This window comes from Chlorocebus sabaeus, chromosome 14, assembly GCF_047675955.1.
Source record: "Chlorocebus sabaeus isolate Y175 chromosome 14, mChlSab1.0.hap1, whole genome shotgun sequence".
NCBI lineage: Eukaryota > Metazoa > Chordata > Mammalia > Primates > Cercopithecidae > Chlorocebus > Chlorocebus sabaeus.
Genome location: NC_132917.1, coordinates 66424360 through 66438896, shown reverse-complemented (window position 1 = coordinate 66438896; position 14537 = coordinate 66424360). Strand labels below are relative to the sequence as shown.

General features: G+C 45.2%; 1 long non-coding RNA gene across 2 annotated transcripts in view; it reads right to left on the bottom strand.

Moving 5' to 3' along the window:
• Positions 1-14295, bottom strand: part of LOC119627259 (uncharacterized) — a 442819-nt gene extending 428524 nt beyond the window's left edge. For both annotated transcript variants that reach the window (XR_005243376.2, XR_005243374.2), the window contains exon 1: positions 13746-14295. This is a non-coding gene — a long non-coding RNA (uncharacterized lncRNA). The remainder of the gene's footprint in view (positions 1-13745) is intronic.
• Positions 14296-14537: the final 242 nt, after the last annotated feature.

Below are 14537 nucleotides of genomic sequence, written 5' to 3'. Positions count from 1 at the left end.
GCATTTCTGGTCAGCTCCCTCTCCCATTTCCCATGATGATTGTTAATATTTCACATTCATCTCAAGCCTTTCCCTTTCCTTTCCTTTTGGGGTGACCAAACTTCTCAGTGTGTCCAGGACTGAGGGAGTTCCTGGGAGACAGACCTTTAAGTACTACAACGTGGTCACCCTCCTACTTCCTCACTCATCATCAAATGGCATCTCTACCCATATCTCAAAAAAAAAAAAAAAAAGGTGAAAGTTTTAAGTATGAACTGCTCCCAAATTCTTCCTCCACTACCCCCCACCTGGACATACAACTCTACCCATTATCTGCTTTCAACCTTGGAGGCTAGGTTCTTCCCCTGCTGAGGAATAGCTCCGTTCCTCCGTTCTTCACCTGGATGATGGATTTCTCCATTGTTTAACACTCTTTCTTGCAAGTTCAGCATATCCTCTTCCTTAACTTCATTATGCAAATATGTTCGAGTATTTCCCATCTTCAAAATTATATATCCTTTTTCCCCTTTATTACTGATGGACTGTTCCTTTCTTTTCTTTCACCATAAACTTCTTGAAAGAGATTGTGAATGATCTCATCTACTCCAATGACTCCTCCCGAATTTTTATCTCCAGCCCAGACTCCACTAAAATGCAGACCCATATTTTCATTGTCCTAATGAGCATCTCTATCTTGGTAAATCAAAAGTACTTTAATCTCAAAGTATCTAAAACAAGTTTAACATCCTCCTTTCCAATCTGTTCTTTCTTCTAAGGTTATCTTTCTAGCAAATGGAACCACAATCTGCTGAATTTTCCAAACCAGAAACCATGCCATGGTTCTCAATATCTCATCCCCCTCCTCTGTGCTCCTATCACCTAATATCTTCTGGTAATCATCACGTTCACCTCCCATCCCCACCATCATCACAACAGTGTTTTCACTGGTTTCTTAGCTCCCTGGCTCTACTTCCATCTCCTTCAAACTATCATTCATGAGACTGACACCTGTGAGGTCATGGACTGAGCTATTCCTATTATCTAGGAGTAGACAAAACCTTTTATCTAGCCCTCTGAACACCAAACTGGCTACAAAGATGTTTCCTTTGGGTTAGTGAGCAATGTCTAATTTTTTCATTAAAATGACTGAATCGATGTTCCACTGGCTTTGTGGTTGAATCAGATAACAATATAAGTTAACTGAAGGCAGCCCAGGATGATGACTGTATTTCTTCATAGAAATGCCATTTGTTGGTGGGCAGCATTGCACCTATACAGAGACCCTTGTGTCTATTTTTGCAGCGTTTTGCAATGCTAACCCCTATAGTCTCTATAATCCCGGCCTCTGGGGCTTAATGATTGAGAGCAAGTAAAGCTGTTACAGAAGCCACTGGTCATTTCATGTCTTTGGCTGTTAGAATCTTCAACTCGTGTCCTACAATGTCCCACATCTGCCTCTTTACTAGGACTGCACTGGCAAACTTGTGACTTTCTAAATAAGTCACTTTCTCTTCCAATTCAGTGCCCTTGCCTGGAACATTCTTCTCTTCCTTCTCCAGCATTCTCAGATGAGTATCTTCAGAAATAAATATGAAAGTTTTCATTTTAAAAAATATAATAAGAAATGCCACTCCTGGAACTGTCTCCTTTCAAAGCTATTCTTCGCCCTTCCTTGCTCTGCTCTAGATTGCAGGACTCCAGAATGTGTCTCCCTCCCTTATCCCTTCCATAGCTCCAGCTCCCACTGGACATGCCTGCCCTGGATACATCTTCTACCAAGTAGGCCCACCCCCTGGAGTCTGGTGACTCACCTGTGCCCTCTGTCCCTCCAGTCTAGGAGTGGTTACAGTTTCCTGCTATTTCCTGCCTCAGGGTGGCCTTGCTGATACTTGGTGGGCTTTGCAGCCTCTCCTATACCCTGTGTAACCAATTTCCTGCATTCAATTCTTTCCCTTGTATACACTCAGAGTGGTTTCTGTTTACTTGGTTAAACTCTGATGTAAAAACATACCCTGATCTCTACTCCCCCTAACCTTAGCCAATGACAAAGACTTCTGGGGGCTCCCTTCTTCCATTTTCTTGGTTTAACTTTTGTATTCCCACACCACCTGTGTATACTGCTATGGATTTGGACTGTGGAGTTTTTATCAGTTCTACACTAAGATGAGCTCTTGAGGACACAATGTCCTGTTAATTTCAGTATCTACAGTGTCCTGTTGACTGCTTAAGATTCTAAAACCCACAAACATACAGAGAATTTTTTCAGTCTTACAAAGCATTTGATGGAGTATGCTAGAAATGTTCAAGGATTTAAGACAAGATCCAGGCTAGCATAACACAAAATTTAAATAAAAACTAGTAAATCTGTGGATTTTTACAAGCTGGGGAGGGATGGAGGTGTGCCCTAGAAGTTGGGCTTCTCTCTTTGGAATATGGCATGTTATTTTTCAGTCTGTTAGATCACAATCTAGTCATTGGTAGAAAAGTCACCTTTATTTCAGTGAAGCAACTTAATCAGTAAAGGTGTTAATTGCCTTCAGCAAATACTTTGGAACAATAAGGCACTGTCACTTTCCTTCTGGTGGCCAGAGAAGAGCAAAGGAAAGTGTCTCAGAATTCTAAGAGACACTTAGCACTTTGAGGACAGAGCAATATTCCCTTATGAGTCAGAAAAAAATCTAGAACTCACAACTAGGACTCTCTATGAGTTCAGAAAAATCTAGAACCCTCTGAGATTTTATTTTATTCAATATAATTTAAAAAATGCTTTACCATATTCTGCAATACAAAATGATTTATAAAAAATAAATATATTATTATTGTTTAGAGATCAGGAGAAAGATCCATGCAGAATGAATTGCATGTGTTCTAGCAATTAATTTAGGATGACTAATCAGAGTGTCTCCAAGTCTGGTCACTGAGCTAGCCACCTCCGCCAAACCTTTCCACTAATGGACTCTTTTCAACAAGGGCATAGGTGTGATACAACACTATATATATATGGTTTTTTTAGACAGAGTCTTGCTCTGTCGCCCAGGCTGGAGTGCAGTGGTGCAATCTTGGCTCACTGCAAGCTCCATCCCCCACGTTCATGCCATTCTCCTGCCTCAGCCTCCCACAACAGTATTTTTCTATCTATGTGCTGTGTTATTATGGACACTTTGAATGCTGTGTGCCATAAAATCTTTAACTTTTAAACTTCAGCATAAAGTAATGCAAACATCTTTGCATATGGCAATATTGTAACACAAGGAAACCAGAAAACAGGCTTCTAATTGTCTCCTTAAGATTGTAGAGAGCTATGCAAAAAGAATTCATTTCTCCTTAATCATAACAGCATATTCATATTATAAAATTTGTCTTGAGCTGACTTCCTGCTCTGGTGTGAATCATGGTGGTGGCTGACTTGGCGAGGTATGGCCCATGTGTTGTGTGAAATAGTGCAGGTGTCAGTTGCAACAGAGTCACCATTGTCTTCCTGTAATGAAGTCAGTTTAAACAGCTAAGTGTCTGAAAGTGAATCCCAGTGCCTGGAGTCCAGAAGGTCAATTATCGCAGGGTGTTAGACAATTGGGATTGCATTACTACTAACCAGGGTGCTTTAGTTTTTGTTTTTAATAATGTAATGCTAGTCTGTGCTAATAAAGAGAACATATTATGGCAAATATTGAATCAGACATTGTGACACGATGACAGATCTAAATTGCCACAGTTTATACAGAGTCCACAAAACAACACTGACCGTGAATTATACAAAGCATTTTATATACAATTTCCATCAAATTCCATACTTTTGCTTTAGAGGGATTTTACTTGAAACAAGTGGATATGTCCTAAATGGTTTGTGGTTTTTTTTCCTATTTAATATATATATTCTGCCTCTTGTAATAATTGCTATAGACAACTCCCAATTTTTTTATGGTGAGGGGAATTAATATTGAACTACCACATGCTTTAGGTTTTTCCAAATAACTTCCAGAAAATTTATTTTACTTCAAATAAGATTTTATAGGCATTTACTTGGATTTTCACATTTGTATTTGTTATTCTTCAAAGATATTTCCTCCTAATATGAAAATTTTATTATTTTTGAAATGCTTCATGTGACAGTGAAACAGGCATCTTCTAACAAACAGAGCTAATACCACCTTGATGGGAAAATTATGTTAAAATAGTATATTGTTAGGTATACAAATGCCTATTAAACTAAAGTGTCTTATACTTTGCTGAATTTTACAAAATAATGCATCATTTCTTTTTAAAGTCCTACTTTTTCCTTTAATGAATTTTGTTTCATTTAGGGCAAACCTAATTATTTAAAACCAACAAACATGCATTGAAATATTATGAAAGTGGTATTTGAATTATATATTTCAAAATATTTTTATAATGTTTTCTTTATTTTAAACTATGGGTGACTTAATATATTTCTTTGTTGCAAAATTAGAGAAACTACAGTACTTAGCATCTCTGGGCATTAACTCTTATTACCTAGGCACCAAAAGTTGGTTTAAAAATGCTAAAATTATTTAAGGTTTAAAACTTTCTTTATAGATTTCTAAAAGGACAGTAAAAATATATATACATATCTTTTTTCTTGCCAGGCATATTTAGATAAATTCAGCTGATTTAAAAATTAACTTTTTAGAACTTAACTTGATAGTTACAAATGTTTTAATTTTTGGAAGCCATTACATGTTCATTTTCCTTTCAGCATTAATTATCCATAATGATCTCCACTTATCATATACTCTGGAGAAAACTATATTTGTTTACATTTTCCAGTGCTTTTTAAAATAAAAATGGTTTTCCTTATTAACAATAATGAGAAGGCTTTTCAATATTAAAATCTTGGCATTTTTGAAGATTTGTCTCTGGCTATTTTAAACAGAAAGTTCTAATGTGAATAAAACTGTTACATAAATTCCCCAAATAATAGCTTAATTACTTATAAACTCTGGAAACAATTAGTTCATCATCCTTTGAAGTGAATAAGGCAACTTGCCAGGCTGCGAGCAAAAACGCTTGTCACTTTTTCATGTAATGAGCTTAGTTTCTTTTTGTTATTTTAGATTATTTTGAAAAGGAAACTCGGTGGAATACACTTTAATGTTCAAAAGATTAAAAGTTGAATCACTCACTTCATAAATGGCCTCTGCAACAACACGTAATAAAGTACCGAAAGAAATATTGAAGGCTCTGAAGATTATAATTTATGTTCTTATGGAAATCATTGGAACAGATAATCTGGTTCAAAGATAAAGTTGTGCTTGAATGACACCAATATGGTAAAAGATTGACGAGGACTGTCCTCTCTTTCAGCCTCATAATACCATTCTTCACACAAACCACCAAATTACAGGAGCAGCCTCTTCTCTTCCCGCTCGCAGCTGCTCTTCACTTTCTCGCCCTACCTTCCTCCTCCATCTGCTACTTCTTGCTCTCTCTAGGTCTCCATCTCCCCACACGCACCTCTTTCTCCCTCACCCCAGGCGTCTGGCTCTCCCATCTCCCCTGCGCCTCTCTCTTTTTCACCGCAGTTCACTGTCAGGTGTTTCCCCCCCACCACTCTGGCCAAACATAGATCAAAGGAAGTTCTGCATGTACGTGATTATTGTGAAACTGAAACACTGTATGTCTGAATATTATCCAAAAAGTGAGGAAGAAAAAAAGAAGATCGGAAGAGGATGCTGACTGACTTCGTCTTGGCAGGTTCCGGATCTGCCTGAGTGGTCGCAGAGCGCAGGTGGGGAGAGCAGCTCTGGGAGGCCGCCCCCTTAAAGGCCAGCCGGTGACTATGATTGCGGCCAGGGCGTCAGGTGGAGCATACACCTGAGGCCGCCAGCTCCCTTCCGACCTTGGCGGTCAACGAGCAAGGTCATCTTTAACTCCATCACCTGGCCAGGGGAGTATTTACCTGGCTCCTAGGGAGAGAAACCGAGGGCCAAGAGAGGCGGGCAGGTCCCAAGGTGCCAGGAGGCCTTCCCTTGGGGTCCATCCGGCTGGGGAGGACCCATGCCAGATCGGGGACAGCAAACTTTTGGACTATTGTGCATATTTCAAAATGATATTAACATACTTCCTATAGTGCTCCCCTACTGGAAGTCATAATTACAACTCACCCTTCTCTTTGTCCACCAGAATCGCTTTCAGCAGTCCCAGCAAGTCAACCTACTTTGGGGATGCGTTTTGCATTTTGCAGTGCCCCCATCCCTCCCCAGACCTATATGTCAAGGAATAGGGAGTTGAGACATGACACGTTAATGTTTTTAACAGGGGATGCTCTCTGCTCCCACAGAAAAGGAGGGAGACCCTGAGTAGAGGGTGGCCGAGAGGGAGAGGGAAGGAATCACGGCGCCGCTCCTGCGGAAATTCATATTCCGTGTGTGTTCCTCCCTCACCTGAAATAAATCCTGCTGGCCTACCCACACAGACCCAGCAGCACTTATTTATTTGCATGTCATGCTTATAATATGGTAGAAAGCAAGACGGATCTTCGAGAAGGGGAGGGGATGAGGCTCACCTTTCAGGCTCAGTCTCTTAAATAAAAAAGAATTGACCGGCTGGGCGCCTAAGAATTTATCTTGAGTTTGTGGTCATTATCTCTATTATATAGCCCCGGCAATAAATAAATCGGGTAGTTACTACCCAACAATAAAACTGTAGTGTATGGGACACCTTACTATTACTTTCTTAATAATCTGCCGTTTCTTTCACTTTAAATCTTCCCAGTCATGTCTTCGCACTCGTCTACAAGGATCTATCTTCGCCCCTTGAGGTACCAGACCGCTCGGATCATTTTTATATTTTGTGAACACAATAAGTTTTCCTGCCTAGACTTTCTGTTTTTCCTCCTATTTCTAGGCTGCCTAATCTGCTTCAAGACAAAGGGTCGGCCCAGATCAAATGTGTTTTTTCCTCCTCTCTGTTTCAACCACGTTGGGCGTCCAAGTTAATGAAGATCGCCCCCCACGCGGCAGCCAGCTATGGGGCCGCTAGGAAAAAGGGAGCAACGCAGGCTCCCGGACACCCAGTCCGGGGAAGATGATCTGTGCTTCCGCGGTGGGCACGCCCTTGGGCGCGCGCGGGGTCCAAAGGCCGAGTTGGAGAAGCCCTGCCTAGGGTAGTTCTACCTCTCAAGACCCTCACGCCCATTCTTGATTGTGTGTGTGCCCATGGAAGGATTTCTGGGGGTCGTGACCCCTCCTGCTTCTCGCAGCTCGCCCCTTGACCCAGGCACAGCGCGCTACCCGCGGACGCGAGCGCGAGCAGCGTGGACCCGCCTGAGAAGTCTGTCCTCGCTCAAGTGTGGGCTCCCCTGCGTCCGCGGTCGTTAAAACCTCACGAGGGGGGCTCGACCTAGGGAACAGACGCACGGGTAGGGGTTGGGGAGGGGGGCGTTCTGAAAGGTTCCCAGACCCGCGGGCTGGGGAGAGAGCCTCTGCGCTCACTCCTAGGGCTCGCCTCCTGCGCGCAACTGTGACAACGCGGTTCCCACCCCAGTTCCGACAGGCAGCCAGGCGGGAGACGCAATCTGTTCGGGGCCAGAGCCTCGCAGAGCCCCGGGGGTCCTCAGCCCCGCCGGGAGAAGGAGCCCAGCCGACGTCCGGCCGGCGCCTTCCAAAAGCAGCGCCACACTTGCTTTCACGCCAGCGCGGAAAGTGACCCGTCCCCGCAAAGCGGACAGCAAATGACCGCTTCATCCGGGGAGCCACCCTGGCAGGGCGTCCGGGGAGGTGCGCGGGGAGACGAGAAAAGGGACAGTGGGGCGGCGGGGAAAGAAAACAAACAGACCTGCGTTGCTCCCGCTTTTGTCTTTACACCGCTTATCTCAAGAAATCAACTCAAAAACAGCAAGCCCCCATCAGGCTTGTTTTTGTTTGTGTGACTTTGATCACAGATAGAACTAGGGACCAAACCTCTGAGAGTGTGTGTGTGTGTGTGTGTGTGTGTGTGTGTGTGTGTGTGTGTGAGAGAGAGAGAGAGAGAGAGAGAGAGAGAGAGACAGAGAGAGAGAGAGAGAGACAGAGAGAGAGAGAGAAAGAGAGAGAGAGAGAGAGAGAGAAAGGAGAGCCGCAGCGAGGCTGCTGATGGTGAAGATGGTGAAGGGACAGTGAACTTCTCACCTTTCTTTAACTCAGAACAACACGTCCTTTAAAAAATTTCCGCACCGCCGAGTGTGTGTGTATATGTGTGTGTGTGTTTCGCTGTTAATTGCATTTTGCTGGGATGATCTTTTACAACTCGAAAACAAGCAGCTGGGAAAATATTCACGTTTGGGACAGAAAACATTTTTTATTTATATCTTTGACATTTAAAAGAGCAGAATTAATTTGTCTTGTCTACATTAGCATAGAGAGAAAGTTTCAGAAATCTACCCGGGGGGAAAGGGAGGGGGACAAAAAGTAAAAGAGAAAGAAAAAAGAAAGAGAAGAAAGGAAAAGAAAAGCTAGGCTTGGTTTTTCTTATTTCAGATCTGTAATCAATCATTGAAATAGGAGGCAGCAAAATTGTAAAGATTCGATAGATTAAAATGCAAATGAAAGGTAGAAAAAGAAACATTAACATGGCGATCAAAGATTTAATAACCATAAATCAAGTTTTTTTTTCTGTTGCAGCTGCAGTTTGTGTGTTTATGTTTTAATCATGTTCGTTCCATAAATAAATAATTTTGAAACGAGACTAATTTTTCATTATTTTAACCGTGGGCTAAAACACTAAATATTAAAAATAGAAAGAGTATATGATGCCAGATCCCCAACCAAATAAGAGTAAGACTTGTGTTGATTGGTTAAAATCAAGGGGTTTCAATTGTATGTTTTGAAACCCAAAGTATTATGCTAAAAAATTCTATCTTAACTGACAAAGCTCAAAGTTTTATTTTCTCTTTAATATTTTATGTTAACGACAAGATACCATTTATATTAAATATATGCATGACTGCGTATCCATTCCAGTCTGAGCATTTTCAAAGAACGAAAGTGTCAGAATATTAAATAATACAAACATATATTATTTCAAAGTGCCTTGACAGAATTTCTGGAAAATAATACTCTTTAGGATAATCTGCCTTCCAGAGAAAAAAGTGATGGTTCAACACAGTTAAAACTTTTCTAGCTTTATTTTTAAAGTTATTTTTCCAAGGGGTAATATTTTAGCCGTTTGTTTTATTATTCAATTTAAGGTTTTATGTCAAAGTGTAAAATTATCAGAGCACACTCTAAGTACTCATTTTCTCAACTATAATGAAAGTTTTTCATTTAGATCTTTTTATGTAAAACATTTATTTTTATCATTAATTTATAAATATCTAGAACTTTAAAAATAAAACACCTGGACTTAGTTCTCTCTCTCTCTCTCTCTCTCTCTCTCTCTCTCTCTCTCTCTGTCAACATCTTATTAACATAGAGAGGACATATATTTTCAGAAGATTGGAAACTTTTTTTTCTGCTAATACAGACTTGTTTAAAATAAGCTCTTTGCTTAATTCTGCTTTTGAAGGAATGATTCCCCCTAGTATACTAAAATGATGAGTTAGAATTGTTTCAATTTCTCCTCTTTCCACAAATGATCACCAAATCTGGAATACATTCCTTTCTAAAACCTTTAAGTTGAATGTGTGAGCTAAGCTAATGTCCACTCGCCGCCCCCCGCCCCCTTCCTGGCCGAACAATCACGTTTTCACTGTGACAGTCCAATAATGCATTTAGTTTAAAATTGCACTTGGACCTTTTCTCCTTTGTATTTTTTCATTTACTTCAGTGAAACAAGATGACTTGATTTTCATGGGATTACATGAACTCCATTCAGTGTTACTGGGACATTTCTGCTCAACTAAATACTTGCCTTAATAGACAAATGAACTTCTTTTTATTTGCTGGAGTTTGTAGATGGTTTTAGATAACAGTGTGCAACTGATTTAGTTATTGTTGTTGTGAGAATCGAACAGCCACAAAAGTCATTTATCTAAACCGAAGAGATATGACTCTGTAAAAGGGAGAAGCAAGGGCAGAATCATGGGGAATTATTTCAGTTTATAGCTATTATTAATTAAACTGGATGTGGTTTTATTCTGGTCTTTTAGTACTGACCTTGTTAAAAGCTCACAGCTACCTACCTTTTTCCCCTCACCCCCATTTTTTCCCCCATTTATTAGGACTCACGTGGATTGGGACTGCCATTTCTATATTAGATCACCAAGCAGTTACAGTGTAAAATCTCGTGCGCCTTCGGATGATCGCACCCCTCCCAGAAAAAAAAGAAAAGCAATGCTTGTTTTCATTCGGTTTTAGCATCTTGTTTCGTTGAAATGCAAGACAGGTACTTGATTTAGCATTTAAGCAAAAGGTTACACAAACCGCGTTTTAGAAAGTGTTGGGATGTCCGACAGGGTCAGCCCTAGATCAGATCATTTTTTGAATGCAGACCTAAAGATAATGAGTACTTGTTGTATTAAAGGGGACAAACAGTACTTTGGCTTCCTCTGACCCCAGAATGCACGGCTCGGTTTCATTGATCATCCTCCTTTATGAGATAATGCAATTACAAACATCAATAAGGGGCTGCAAGGGGAATCATTATGCGGTGACAGTGATAAATGACGGTGCAGAAATAGCATGCTTTTCCCCCCTAACAATCCAGGAGCCCAGGGGCTCCGGGGGCTGAACACAGTCGCCAAGGAAACAGATGACATCCCAAACGGCACCAAAAGAAAAAAAATGAACAGTCTTTCTTTGCCTTTCACTCTTTTCCGTCTTCCAAAGAGTTAGTTTTGGCTCAAGCAGCAGCTGCTACACAAGGCATTTCGTTATTTCAGACATTAAAGACTGGAACGGGCAGTGGGAGTCTCCTCCCCTTTCATCCCCACCCCCACTAGATAACACACAAAGCTCGCTGTTCACAGTTTAGGACTACCTGAAAATGCACGTCTCAAAAATCAGATTGGGATGGGGTGGAGGGGTGTCGGGAACGTGGATTTGCACAGCCCTTGCGTTGTGTTTCCCCTGCTTTTGTCCAGTGGAAACTGAGTCTCCAGAACAAGCTGGCGCCTCGCGGGTCGGCCAGTAAGGGAACGGGTGCGCGTGGCTCGCCTCCATCTCCCCGCAGTGCCAGACGCTGCTCTGTGCCAAGGCGGGGGCTGAGGAGCAGGCGACTGCTGGGGGTGTTTGCTGCTGTGCTGGGTTTCTTTGGGATGGAGTTATCAATGGGCGCAGAGATCGCCCCTAAATAGAGAAATCTGGTTCTTTAAAGCCTCTGGGTGCCTTCAGTAAGCGGCTTCAAAAGAGCCTCACTGATCATTCCCCACCCACCCATGCCCAGAAAGGTGGGTGAGGTAGATGGGCGCAAAAAGGCGTCGGGCTACCAGACTTCTGCGACGGCCCTGAGGCTGCGGAGGACTAGGAGAGGGGCAGAACCTCTGGACGCTAGGTGGAGAAGGGGAAGTTGCCACTTTGGGGGAGGGGAGGAGGAAGAAAGAGTACTGAGGTGTGAGGGAGGCCTAGGAAGAAAGGCAGAGGGAGGGGAGAAGCAAAGCAAGCAAAAGCAATCCCACCCTTCCAGGAGGTCGTCACCCCGCAGAAAACAGACACAGGGTTTCTGACCCCTGCCCGGTCCGCCTCGGCGTGGAGTTAGGGACCCCCTCTCGGCGCTCCCTGCCACACACGGCCCCCACCGGGAGGAGCGGGCCAAGCGGTGCGCGAAGCAGGTGACTTTATTCACTGCTTCCCCAATCTGCGAGGTCCCGGGACTCGTTTTCCGCCTGGAGATTAAGATCATTGCTCGCGTAATGAACTTAATGCTTTAGGGTAGAGGTGAGTGTGTTTGAGAGTGGGCAGGGGTAGAAATTACCGACCCGATCGATGGGAGACTGGCTTAAAACTAAATCCCTTTTCTCCAGGGCTTCACCGCCCGGGTTTCCCCTCAGTGGGCTGAGCGCTCCGGGATGTCAGGAGGCAGCGCGCGGAGGGGTGACCCGTAGGGCGCGGCAAGCCAGAATCGAGGCCCTAAAAATGCTTCCCCCATCTCCCGACAGAGACCCCCAGGGTACTATTTTCAGAGCAAAGGCTCTTTAAAGCTCAAACGTTGGCGAACTGATTGCTCAATACGTTGTTTGTTTTTCCTTTCAGCTCCGCCTAGGGAGAGAATGTTTCAGACGCCTTGGCTGGTAGAGCGGGCCGAAAAGGGAGCCCTCCCTCTCCCCGCCATCAGCTGTCTTCCTCAGTTGCCTGACCCCCCTTTCTCGCTCACTACCTTTTCCCCAAACCTTGGAATTCCCAGCCTCCCGTAGTCTCCTCTCCGTGGCCAACCTAAGTGAAACGCGCCGCTAGCAGCCAGTGGGCAAGGCATGGCATGGGAGACGAGAATGAGACAAGGAAAAGTGCCCAGCCAGGCAGGGCGCCCCACTACCCAATTCCACGCCTCTCTCCATCGGCGTCCAAGCTCCTACCCGGGAGCTTTGCAGCATGAAGTGACGTTTTTACTGCCTTCCCATGGGCCAAGGGCCTGCGGGTATCCGAAAGGCTGGGCAAAGTTTGAAGAGCTTATAAAGTGATCCTGAGGAGCTTCTGCCTAGGACGTCGGGGTGCGTTCTACGGCTTCTCGGTTGCTGCTCCAGACTCCAGCACTCCCCACCCAACGCCCTCCTAGCGGGCCGTGCGCTCGTTCCCTGTGCCCTCGAGTCCCCAGGCTTTCTGGGTCGCGCTCCCAGGGCCACTATGGGACTCTGGAGTCTGGGGCCCCGATGTGGCAAAGTCTATTAGGAAGTCTCCGGGCTACTACAAAGCACTCCGAGAGGTTCCAAGGAAAGAGGACGCCCACCCAGGAGATGCCTCTCCACAGCCTCCCTCGCAGACCCCTGGTCGCCCCATCTCCAGAGACAAAGTCAACAGTCCCTTAGACTATACTCTTAGATGGGGGTGAAGAGAGGGCAGGAGGGTAAGGCAGGCGCCTGTGCAGCGCCCCGGGCCAGAGCTGTGGTGTCCGGGCAAAGACCTGCCCGCCCACGCACTGGGCCTAGGCCGGGACCCAGCGCATCGTGGGACTCAGGGGTAGCACGTCCTGACTGGACCTCCACGCAGCTGCCCGCGGGATTTCCACTCGCGGCACGGAGCCGGGCCCAACCCCAGGACAGGAGCCTCTCCCCTCCCTCTCCTCCCGCACACCTGGGGGACACTGCACACAGCAACTAACCCCGATCGCAAAGTTGAGCGCGAAGTCTGCTTGACGCTTGGGAGACGCGAGAGGGGAGGGGAGGGCAGGGCTTGTGTTTTTCCTTTTCAGAATCCTTCGACTTCACTACGAAGTTTGCTGGTAGGCGCCTGTGCTCCGGGGTCGGAGCCTCCCACCCAGGCTCCTTCCCCTCCCCTTCTCCCCGCCCCTGCGAGCCGAACCAGCCGCAGCCTCTGCCCGGACCTGGCCGCCCGCTCGGTCCCCCTGACCCGGACCCTGCGCCCAGGTTGCCGCGCCGCCCTCCCGTCCTTGCCCCCGGGCTCGGCTGGGGGCGCTTTTCCCCGGGGCGAAACTTGCCCCACCCCGCTCACTGCAAGGAGACACCCGCTGCCTCCCGAGGAACTCCTAATACCATCCATACAGCTTTAATGCGTTTATAATTCGATAAGTGATTTCAATTTGAAATTGTTAGTAACTAATTTTATGGGTAATTTTTCCACATCAAATATTTAAGCATCAGATTAAGGGAGCCAGTTCCGACACTGGATAATAAGGGGGTTTCCCCCACTCCCGCACCTCCGCCTCCCTCCGTTTCCTACCGAGTCGTTTTTCCAAATCCCCAAAAGATGGCAGTCGAAGCCGACTTTCCTCTTTTCCTGTGGCTCTGCGAAGGGAGGGGGAGAGAAGAGGATGGGGGAGTGCGAGAGTGGCGGGGAGAGGGAAAGAGAGAGAGAGGAGAGAAGAAGAGGAAGAGGAAGAGGAAGAAGGAGGAGGAGGAAGAGGAGGAGGAGGGGAGGAGGAGAGGAGGAGGAGGAAAAGGGGGGAGAAAAGCTAGACGGTGCATGGACTTTTCAAACTAATTCTTTCACACGTTTCTAATGCAAGCAAAAAGCAGTGGTGAATTTCCTGGAAAAGTCCTGGCAGAAACGAAAGCCAAAAAAACGTGCCTTGTGGCCTCAGGGTACGGGATGTGAGAAACTCAGCACATTCAAGCTAAACCCTCATTTTAGAACAGGAGAGGGAGAGGGAGACCCAGAGAGGAACCGACTCGACTGATTTTGGGGTCTTTCTTTGTATTTTAACATTGTATATAAATACTACACAACTAGGCAACGTGTTTCCTCGAGGACGGGACTCTGCGAATTACATAATAAGGGGAAAGAGGTAGGGGTGGGGAAGGGGAAGGGGTGGGGGCAGACTGCAGTGGGCGGAGGGGAGACTGGGGCGAGCAGCGGATGAATTGCAGACCAGTTGCCAAACTTTTTTTTTTTTTTTTTTCCTGCTGCTGCTGCTGCGGCTGCCTTTGCTGCTGCCTTTGCTTTGAATGTGGGTAACTAGGAAACAGCAAGCCGTCTGAGAAGACGGAATTTCCAACGTGTAAAATGTTCTTA